Here is a 12,108-nt window from a genome sequence, read left to right as displayed (position 1 = left end):
TTGTAGATTATTATGTGTCAGTGCTGGCAGTCAGCGCTGCCGTTGTGGGTCTCTTTTCACTTTGGAGTTGTGGTGTCAAAGTAGCAGGGGCAAGTGCCTTGCCGTCTGGTGGTTTGTCTGGAGGCGGTTTGGTTGTAAAGAGCCTTAGATGCCACAGCCTCGGCAGTCTAAGGTCCTATGCATGTCTAGAGGCACATTTTGTGTCTGAAACGTTCGTGGAGCTGTAGCCTCTGCTCCCAATTTATCTGAGTCTGGAGGCGATTTGGTTATTCGGCTTGCCTCAGCCATCCAGGGAGCCATATCTCACAAAACTGTATGTCTGGAGGCACATTTGGATTGGTTCCCGACGCCGGCTGTTGCCTCGGCCAGGCGAGAGTTATTGTCTTTGTTGTTTCCAAGTTGGGCGTGCTAGGAAGCGGTCTAGAACCAACTGGCGACAGATGAACTACTCAGGGTGGTAGCCAAGATCATCATCGGTTTGTGTCCGAGTGATGGGTGGTGTCGGAGAAAGTTAACGGTGTTAAGAACTTTCTCCGTTCTATATTGGACAAGGTCAGCCATCTCCTGTTTAAGGGCACTGCAGCTTTCAAACACGTGTGTGATGTGGCCAACTGCACATTGGCAGGTCACATGGTCCCAGTATATGCGGCTGCTGAATGTGGTTAGCGACGCAGCAGCCTCATCGGTCGAAGGGGGAGCGGCAGGTGGTGACCTTTCCTGTTGAAGGGAAGGTAGACCCAGCCTTTCTCCTCGCACTCGTTTGAGAGTGCTCTTTCTCGTTCTTCTCTTTTCAGTTTGGCAAGCAGCTGTGAGGCTTCCGTGCAGGAGAGCCGGATGTCAGTCACAAGCAAGTTTGACATAGCTGCTTCTCTTGCCGCCTTGTCGGCAAGTTCGTTTCCCCTGATTCCAAAAAGCGCAGGTGTTTTTAGGTGGGAAAGTGACCTCATTGACCTGAGATTCTTTCTTTTCTTGCGGTTCTTATTTATGTGTGCTTCGGTGTAACATTCACTGTTGTCCCCAATCTCTTACCCCCCCCTCCCCCCCCCCCCTCCACCTGTCCCTCCCCCTTCCCTCCGTCCGCTGCCTCAGGTCATGACCTGGTTGTGTTTGTTTGTTTTTTATGTTAAAGGACGGCGGACTTGTTCGTGAGGTACGGTTGCGTTCATTCGTCTCATTTTTTTAATTTTTGTTACCAAGCGTGAAAAATGTGATCCATCCTGTTTTCATCAGCAGCTTGATAAGTGGGAACCCAGTGCGTCCACGGGGTAGTGTTTTGGGGGTAATCAGTGTTGAACTTTAGCGTGTTAAATTCATAGCTCATAATTCAGAGGCATTTAAGCCTCCAAAACCTGCACTTGTAAGCATAACAAGTCATGTTAGATCCCTTTGAAGTCACGGAATGAACTGTACGAATGCAAGTCGTCTACATGCGTCCGAGAAGGAATTATCCGTGTAAGTCGACAGGGGAGGCAACTCTGTCGTGTAAGTGATGTCCCTCAGTTGACAACGTATGCATTTTCGCGTCATTTTCGTCGATCAAACAACCTAATTAATTATGCTTAAATCTGGAGCTCAATCCGTCAATTGATTTCACGACAAATGTTCTCTGGCATGATTACAGGGGCTTGTAACAAAAATAAGCAAAGAATGCCACTGGATTCTGAGCTATGAATTTAACACGCTAAAGTTAAACATGACAATTTTGGGTATAATTGACTATGGGTTTACCTGCTAATGGATTCTGAGCTATGAATTTAACACGCTAAAGTTAAACATGACCATTTTGGGTATAATTGACTATGGGTTTACCTGCTAATGGATTCTGAGCTATGAATTTAACACGCTAAAGTTAAACATGACCATTTTGAGTATAATTGACTATGGGTTTACCTGCTAATGGATTCTGAGCTATGAATTTAACACGCTAAAGTTAAACATGACCATTTTGGGTATAATTGACTATGGGTTTACCTGCTAATGGATTCTGAGCTATGAATTTAACACGCTAAAGTTAAACATGACCATTTTGGGTATAATTGACTATGGGTTTACCTGCTAATGGACTCTGAGCTATGAATTTAACACGCTAAAGTTAAACATGACCATTTTGGGTATAATTGACTATGGGTTTACCTGCTAATGGATTCTGAGCTATGAATTTAACACGCTAAAGTTAAACATGACCATTATGGGTATAATTGACTATGGGTTTACCTACTAATGGATTCTGAGCTGTGAATTTAACACGCTAAAGTTAAAGATGAGCATTTTGGGTATAATTGACTCTGGGTTTACCTGCTAATGGATTCTCAGCCCTATCTTTTCAGACCTCCTAGCCCCGGATAGTTATAGATACACGACAGCTTTAACACACACTGCACCGCTTTCAGATTCGAGACATCAGATATGCAAATGAAGGGGAAAACGAGATCTGGTGGATAGCGTACCTTGTGCATGATTGGCTGGTCTCAATGCCAGCATGAGAGGAAAAACAAGTGATTGGCTGGTCATTGTTGTTCTCAACCGCAGTCATTCTGAAAACCCGCACGTGGCAAAGAGGTGAAGCCAATTGTTCAACTGTCACACATTCTCGTGCATCTCGCAGTCTGCTGCCCTCAAAACTTTTGCACGCATTTGTTGCGGCATTCTAGCAAAGAAGTCACATCGTCTGGGCTGTGTCTGTCTGTGTCAAGTCCGTGACCGGTGGCGGTAGTGTTTCTGTGTCTGCAAACTGCGCAGACGGATACAGTCAAATTTGATAAATGAATTCTGTGCTTGTGATACTCTACACCGCTGGATATGTATACTACCCAAACTGCAAAGAAGATAAGCCTGGAGCAAGGGATAAAGACATTGACACGTGCTGGTTTTAATGGCTGGTCTGGCTATTGGAATAGGGTAAGTAGAACAGGGGCGGATCCAGGGGCGGTTCCGGGGTTTCCGGACCCCCCCCCCCCCCACCCCCAGCCTGACAAAATTAAAAAATTAAGAGAAAAACAAAAAATTGAAAACAAAGAAAAACTGATGGCTCAGATTGCACCCGATTGCTCCATTTTCCTTGAATTTTATCAAAAATGTTCAGGGGGGCCATGCCCCCGGACCCCCCTAGGAGCCGGCCTTTTTCTTCTGAGTGACGGTTTTGCACCAGATCGGTCCATTGTTCTTGTTTTGATCAAAAGTTGTCTTCTTAAATTGACTTTTTGGAAGGTGTATAAGGGGAAGTTTCGTGGCTCAGATTGCACCAGATTTCTCCACTTTCCTTGTTTTTATCAACATTTTCCGGGGGGGGGGGGGCATGCCCCCTGACGCCCCTAGGAGGTTCGAACACTTTGCGCCCTCAACTAGACGCTTCGCGTCGTCGAATTGTCCCTAAAATAAAATTTGGAAACCCTGCAACTGATTTAAGCCTCTAATGTTGCAGAACTTGCACTTGTAAGCATAACAATTTATTTTAGATACCTTTGAAGTTACAGAATAAACTGTATCCTACATACGTGAGAGAGACACCCGTGAGATAATAATCGTTCAAATCACACGTGTGTATATCATGTAAATGAGGTCATGTCAAGCAAGTCTGGCAGGGACCTGTTTTTGCACTGCTTATGATGCCAAAGTCACCGAGACAAACGTCATTATAGAAACAAAAATTGCGCTCGCTAATTACCCTCGATGAATCTTTAGAACTAACACGTCACGCCACACTTTCAGAGTGACGTTTCTTTGCTTTGACGTAATATAGATTGCACGAGGCTTTAGAAGAGATCGAGGTTCCAAAACAAGCGTCTTCAATTTAGCTGCCTCGACTGCAAGACATTTTCAGTAAAATACACGTAAGTACAGTATGTAGGATAAACAGAATACTACATGGCTTGCTGTGTCGTACCAGATTTACACTCGTTGCTTTTTCAAATAGTGAACAACTAGCTTTCGCTCGCAGTTCAATTTTTTTTTTTTTAAAACTCGTGTAAATCTGGTACGACACAGCAAGCCATGTAGTATTCTCTATGTACAGATGCCTTTCATTTACATGGGTTAGTCATTTTCCTCGATCAAACGAACAAATTAGTTAATTATGCTATATTTTGGAGCTCAATCGTCAATTAATTTCACGATGATTATGTTTTGGTTAGATTCTTTCTCTCTTTCTTTATTTGGTGTTTAACGTCGTTTTCAACCATTCAAGGTTATATCGCGACGGTTTGGTTAGATTAAAGGGACTTGTATCAAAAATAAATCAATAATGCTACTGGATTGTGAGCGTTGAATTTACAACGCTAAAGTTCAACATTACCCAGTATAGAATAGGTTGTTAGTGTTGGCGTGCTCTCTGAATTTCAGTTTATTTAAAGTCTTGATTTTTACTTTTTTTTCTCAACAAATTACATTTTACAAAGGAAAAACATATGATTGTTCTTCTAATGCTGTACATCAACATACATTGTTATACATTGTTATACATTGTTATACATTGTTTAAAGGACTGGGTTGAGAGTGTCTGGGTTTTGAAGTGTTCTAGTTTCTGTGCTGATGAGTGTGCGAGGTGAATGCTCACTTCCAAAACATCAAGTTCGCGTTTTCCTTACTAATAGTACAGACAAACATAAAATACCACCCCAAAAAAAGAAAAAACAAACAAACGAATAATGTCTCAAAAAAACTTCGGGTTTGGAGAAGGAATTTGCCAATGGATATCAGCTTTTTTTTAAAATATAAAGTCATCGGTTGTAGTGAACAGTAAAATATCCACAAGCTTTCCAATTAAACGGGGCTGTCGTCAAGGAGATCCAATCTCACCCTATTTATTTATTCTGTGTACAGAATTGTTAGCATGTAGAATTAGGGAAAACAATCAGATAAAGGGAATAGAAATAACAGAGAATACGGAGTGCAAAATTAGTCAATTTGCGGATGACACATATTTTTTACTTGACGGAGAAAAAGTATCTTTTGAAACACTGTTTCAAGAGTTAGAATTATTCAAGAATTTGTCAGGGTTAAAACTTAATTATGATAAAACATGCAATGTTTGGCTTGGGAGAAAAAAAATAGTGAAGTAGTGTTCCTCACACACCTGAACATGTGTTGGAATCCTGACAAATTTAAAATACTGGGGCTCTGGTTTAACAATGATTAAATTTTGTCAAATATGGCAGATATGAACATTAATGACAAGTTCAATGAATCAAAAAAAGTTATTTAACGTATGGTCAAAACGGTCAATAACACCGGTAGGAAGAGTAGCAGTCCTGAAATCACTTGTATTGTCCAAACTTGTTTATTTGTGGATCATGCTTCCAAACCCACCAGATGCACACATAAGACAACTACAACAAATGTGCTTTGAATTTGTATGGGATAATAAAAGAGACAAAATAAAAAGAACAATGGCTATCCACAAGATAGAAGAAGGAGGTCTAAATATTCCATTCATTAAAGCTTATATCTTTTCTTTGAAACTTAACTGGATGAAGAAAGTTCTGAACACCACATTATAATCCCAAATGGAAAGCAATACTATTAAGAAGATGTCCAAAATTAACAGAAGCATCAAAGTTTGGAGGTAAACTATTTAACGACTGTGGAGTAAATCTGTTTTGGAAAAATGTATTTGAAGCCTATGAAGAAATCCACTTCAAAATAAAGATCAATACATCCGAAGAACTGTTGACAGAACCACTTTTCCTCAATACCAAATTCAAGATTAATAATAAAGTGTTTAATTTTGTAAATTGGACTGAAAATGGTATACAATATGTCAAAGAATTATTAAAAGAGAATGGAGAGTTTCTAAGTTTTAACGAATTTAAAGAAAAAATACAAGTTGAGACATCCTTTCTGGTGTATTATGGTTGTATCAGCACGATCAAAAGTTATGTGCGGAAAAATAAAATTGTTATTGAATCAACAAAATCAATTAACAATAACACGGCATTTTCTCTTTTTATATTTAGTCAAGTTTTGACTAAATATTTTAACATCGAGGGGGAATCGAAACGAGGGTCGTGGTGTATGTGCGTGTGTGTGTGTGTGTGTGTCTGTCTGTCTGTGTGTGTGTGTGTGTGTGTGTAGAGCGATTCAGACTAAACTACTGGACCGATCTTTATGAAATTTGACATGAGAGTTCCTGGGTATGAAATCCCCGAACGTTTTTTTCATTTTTTTGATAAATGTCTTTGATGACGTCATATCCGGCTTTTCGTGAAAGTTGAGGCGGCACTGTCACGCCCTCATTTTTAAACCAAATTGGTTGAAATTTTGGTCAAGTAATCTTCGACGAAGCCCGGACATCGGTATTGCATTTCAGCTTGGTGGCTTAAAAATTAATTAATGACTTTGGTCATTAAAAATCTGAAAATTGTAAAAAAAAATAAAAATTTATAAAACGATCCAAATTTACGTTCATCTTATTCTCCATCATTTGCTGATTCCAAAACCATATAAATATCATATATTCGGATTAAAAACAAGCTCTGAAAATTGAATATATAAAAATTGTTATCAAAATTAAATTGTCTAAAAACACTTTCATCTTATTCCTTGTCGGTTCCTGATTCCAAAAACATATAGATATGATATGTTTGGATTAAAAACACGCTCAGAAAGTTAAAACAAAGAGAGGTACAGAAAAGCGTGCTATCCTTCTTAGCGCAACTACTACCCCGCTCTTCTTGTCAATTTCACTGCCTTTGCCATGAGCGGTGGACTGACGATGCTACGAGTATACGGTCTTGCTGAAAAATGGCATTGCGTTCAGTTTCATTCTGTGAGTTCGACAGCTACTTGACTAAATATTGTATTTTCGCCTTACGCGACTTGTTTTTTATCTGGTGGAAAGGGAGCAAAAATATTTTACGATCATCTTATTAGAAAGTCTGTTAAAAGTGTCCCAAAGGCATGTAAAAGTTGGGAAAACCTCATTGGCACTGAAATTAACTGGGATAAAATTTTCCATAAAACAAAGAAAATACAAGATGTGAAATATCAATGGTTTCAAATTAAAATAGATAATAGGGTTCTTGTGAATAATTCAATATTGAAGGACATGGCTGTAGTCACAAGTAATGTGTGCAATTTTTGTGAACTGGAAAAAGATACAGTTTACCACGACTTGTGGCAATGTGAACATGTCCAGGTTTTTTGGTCTGAGTTTGAAAAATGTCTGAAAGAAAAATGTTTTAACTGTGACAGACTCAGACTAACACCAACACTGATATTATTGAACCATGAAAACCACATTAAAACAGACGCTGGTTTTGACTATATTTTATTAACAGCAAAGTTTTTTGTATACAAATGTAGAATCAACAAAATTCGTCCTCGCATGCAAATGTTTTTAAGAGAACTAGGTAACTTATATCAAATTGATAAATATAATCACAATATCCTCATGAAACAAATTCAGTTTATTACAAAATGGAACCCGTACCAACAGCTAATAACAGTTTGATGACGACTGGTGATGTTGTGATTTGCTATTACAATAGCCGTAAATGCATTTCTGATTTCGGGATATGTATGCTTTGAACATATAACAATACCAACTGCCATGTAGCTTGTCATATGTGTTTAACTCTGTTACTGCTGCAATTTACTATCAGTATAAGTATCAATGCTTTTAATTTGTCATTGTAAATCTGTGTTTGCCTAAATAAAAAAAGCTGTTGAAGAAAAGAAAAAGAAAAAAAACACTAAAGCAGAGACTAAGCAAATAACAGCGACAAATACAACAAGTCGCGTAAGGCGAAAATACAATATTTAGTCAAGTAGCTGTCGAACTCACAGAATGAAACGCAATGCCATTTTACTCGTAGCATCGTCAGGCCACCGCTCATGGCAAAGGCAGTGAAATTGACAAGAAGAGCGGGGTAGTAGTTGCGCTAAGAAGGATAGCACGCTTTTCTGTACCTCTCTTTGTTTTAACTTTCTGAGCGTGTTTTTAATCCAAACATATCATATCTATATGTTTTTGAAATCAGGAACCGACAAGGAATAAGATGAAAGTGTTTTTAAATTGATTTGGACAATTTAATTTTGATAATAATTTTTATATATTTAATTTTCAGAGCTTGTTTTTAATCCGAATATAACATATTTATATGTTTTTGGAATCAGCAAATGATGGAGAATAAGATAAACGTAAATTGGGATCGTTTTATAATTTTTTTTTTATTTTACAATTTTCAGATTTTTAATGACCAAAGTCATTAATTAATTTTTAAGCCACCAAGCTGAAATGCAATACCGAACCCCGGGCTTTGTCGAAGATTACTTGACCAAAATTTCAACCAATTTGGTTTAAAAATGAGGGCGTGACAGTGCCGCCTCAACTTTCACGAAAAGCCGGATATGACGTCATCAAAGACATTTATCAAAAAAATGAAAAAAACGTTCGGGGATTTCATACCCAGGAACTCTCATGTCAAATTTCATAAAGATCGGTCCAGTAGTTTAGTCTGAATCGCTCTACACACACACACACACAGACACACGCACATACACCATACCCTCGTTTCGATTCCCCCTCGATGTTAAAATATTTAGTCAAAACTTGACTAAATATAAAAAGCACCTGAAGATACATTATTTAAAAAAAAAAAATTTTTTTTTAAAGAAACAGGACTAACAAACAAACACACACAAACAAAACAAAAAATTTAAATAAAATTAAAATAACATACTTTTTGTTTTAAATGTATCTAAAAAGAACCATAAATATGATAAAATCGTTTATTTAACGTCACTCTGTAAAAACATTGGCGACATTTGTCTTGAAAAGAACCATGATAAAATGATGATAAAATCGTTTATTTAAGTCACTCTGTAAAAACATTGGCGACATTTGTCTTAGATTAAAAACACACACAGGCGCGCACACAAGCTTTCCCTTTATGTACAGTGGTTCACCACCCACCCACCCCCCGCACACTCTCGCTCATCTAATTAAAAATGGTAATAAGAGATACTTGGATATAAAATGGTATTCTTAAAGGTTCTGATGAAAATATAAAGTAGCTATATGAGAAGCAATGGCGTCAGCCGCAGCAATGTCTTTTCATATCCAGGGACCAAGTGTGTGCGTGTGCACAAGTCCAGCGATAAGTTTGGGACCTTGCCACCCAAGGTCTTTATTAAAACTTAAAAGATAGCTTAATTTTTCATTTGGGGTATTTGGCAGGATATTTCTATTCGAGTTTATAAACTGAGTCAGGGGTTGAAAGTGGCATGAGTTCAAATCACACTCCAAAGTCAAATGAGCAATGCTGAGGTCGGATTGACAGGTGCATTTAAGCTCTAGAAATTGGTAGTTCCCAGCTTCTGCCCTTAGGCGGTTAATCCTTTTTATTACACGTGGGCATGCATTACAGGTGTTCATCTGTTTTGGTGGGGCTTCCCGGATGAGCCAGCCAGAGCTTATAGCCGTGTGCATGTATTTGTTCCTCCATTCTCTCCAGAGAAGAGAGTCTGCAAGGCCACCGATCTCAGAAGCAGACAATGGCAGGTCTACCTCGGAGGCGCCTATGCCCTGGGCAGCTTCTTTAGCGGCTTTGTCTGCTCTCTCGTTGCCAGGCACGTTCACGTGTGCTGGGCACCAGACCAGGTTAATCTCGCTTCCTTTTTTATATTTAGTCAAGTTTTGACTAAATATTTTAACATCGAGGGGGAATCGAAACGAGGGTCGTGGTGTATGTGTGTGTGTGTGTGTGTGTGTGCGTGCGTGCGTGCGTGCGTGCGTGCGTACGTGTAGAGCGATTCAGACCAAACTACTGGGCCGATCTTTATGAAATTTTACATGAGAGTTGCTGGGTATGAAATCCCCGAACGTTTTTCTCCTTTTTTCGATAAATGTCTTTGATGACGTCATATCCGGCTTTTCGTGAAAGTTGAGGCGGCACTGTCACGCCCTCATTTTCCCACCAAATTGGTTGAAATTTTGGTCAAGTACTCTTCGACGAAGCCCGGGGTTCGGTATTGCATTTCAGCTTGGTGGCTTAAAAATTAATTAATGACTTTGGTCATTAAAAATCTGAAAATTGTAAAAAAAAATAAAAATTTATAAAACGATCCAAATTTACGTTTATCTTATTTTCCATCATTTGCTGATTCCAAAAACATATAAATATGTTATATTCGGATTAAAAACAAGCTCTGAAAATTAAATATATAAAAATTATTATCAAAATTAAATTGTCCAAATCAATTTAAAAACACTTTCATCTTATTCCTTGTCGGTTCCTGATTCCAAAAACATATAGATATGATATGTTTGGATTAAAAACACGCTCAGAAAGTTAAAACAAAGAGAGGTACAGAAAAGCGTGCTATCCTTCTTAGCGCAACTACTACCCCGCTCTTCTTGTCAATTTCACTGCCTTTGCCATGAGCGATGGACTGACGATGCTACGAGTCAGTTTCATTCTGTGAGTTCGACAGCTACTTGACTAAATATTGTATTTTCGCCTTACGCGACTTGTTTATAATGTTATTTGCCAGCTCCTTTATGGCAATGACAAGATCATGTCTTTATATTTAGTCAAGTTTTGACTAAATATTTTAACATCGAGGGGGAATCGAAACGAGGGTCGTGGTGTATGTGCGTGTGTGTGTGTGTCTGTGTGTGTGTGTGTGTAGAGCGATTCAGACTAAACTACTGGACCGATCTTTATGAAATTTGACATGAGAGTTCCTGGGTATGAAATCCCCGAACGTTTTTTTCATTTTTTTGATAAATGTCTTTGATGACGTCATATCCGGCTTTTCGTGAAAGTTGAGGCGGCACTGTCACGCCCTCATTTTTCAACCAAATTGGTTGAAATTTTGGTCAAGTACTCTTCGACGAAGCCCGGGGTTCGGTATTGCATTTCAGCTTGGTGGCTTAAAAATTAATTAATGACTTTGGTCATTAAAAATCTGAAAATTGTAAAAAAATTAAAACATTTATAAAACGATCCAAATTTACGTTTATCTTATTCTCCATCATTTGCTGATTCCAAAAACATATCAATATGTTATATTTGGATTAAAAACAAGCTCTGAAAATTAAATATATAAAAATTATTATCAAATTTTTTTTTTCGAAATCAATTTAAAAACACTTTCATCGTATTCCTTGTCGGTTCCTGATTCCAAAAATATATAGATATGATATGTTTGGATTAAAAACACGCTCAGAAAGTTAAAACGAAGAGAGGTACAGAAAAGCGTGCTATCCTTCTTAGCGCAACGAATACCCCGCTCTTCTTGTCAATTCCACGGGCACTGCCTTTGCCACGGGCGGTGGAGTGACGATGCTACGAGTATACGGTCTTGCTGCGTTCAGTTTCATTCTGTGAGTTCGACAGCTACTTGACTAAATATTGTATTTTCGCCTTACGCGACTTGTTTTGATCTTTTGTTAGATCTTAATGCTTCAATGGCTGCCTTGGAGTCAGAGAATATAGTAGCTATCTTTTGAGGAGGAGTGTTCTTGAGGTTGAGATGAAAAAGCGACATGCAGATGGCAAGGAGCTCAGCTGAGAAGATCGAGTTTCTGTTGCACAGTTTAAATTTCCCATTCAGGTCATCGCTGGGGATTACAAAAGCTGCGCCAGCCTTCTTGTCATCCAAAACTGACCCGTCTGTGTAAACATGAACATGGCCTTTGTATACAGTATCAATGTGCTCAAGGGCTTGTATCCTGAGTAATAACTGATCATCCTTTGTAGCTGTAAAAATATTCTGTGTCAAAATTCATTTCTTTCATTGTCCATGAGGGATCACGAGATATGGGGTTTTGGGCCACATCATTTGGGTCGACACTGATTTCGTTAAAGAGTGAAGCATTGAATTGAGCCAGTGAGGTGAAAGTAGTGCCAAAGTGGGCCTTTTTGTTTTGGACATGGTTGTAATGCGGTTGTAGCTCCTCTTTTGTTGAGTTTTGCACTGTGTTGGCTCGAACATTGTAATCCGCGCAGCACTTACGTCGCCACATGTCAAGAGGGGGGAATCCTGCTTGGTGGTATACAATGGCCTGCTTTGAATGCCTTGGGTGTCCGAGGGCAAGCCGAAGGGCACGACATTCCGCTGACTGTAGCTTATCAAGCCATTTTCGAGCCGACGAGAAGTAGGCCT

The 12,108-nt window shown here is 38.9% G+C and overlaps 1 protein-coding gene across 1 annotated transcript in view; it reads left to right on the top strand.

Moving 5' to 3' along the window:
- LOC138963236 (uncharacterized) overlaps positions 1-12,108 on the top strand; it is a 49,977-nt gene that overhangs the window by 12,428 nt on the left and 25,441 nt on the right. The gene's annotated exons all lie outside the window — the stretch shown is intronic.

The sequence above is a fragment of the Littorina saxatilis genome, linkage group LG3 (genome assembly GCF_037325665.1).
Source record: "Littorina saxatilis isolate snail1 linkage group LG3, US_GU_Lsax_2.0, whole genome shotgun sequence".
Taxonomy (NCBI): domain Eukaryota; kingdom Metazoa; phylum Mollusca; class Gastropoda; order Littorinimorpha; family Littorinidae; genus Littorina; species Littorina saxatilis.
This window is presented reverse-complemented; position numbering and strand designations above follow the sequence as displayed.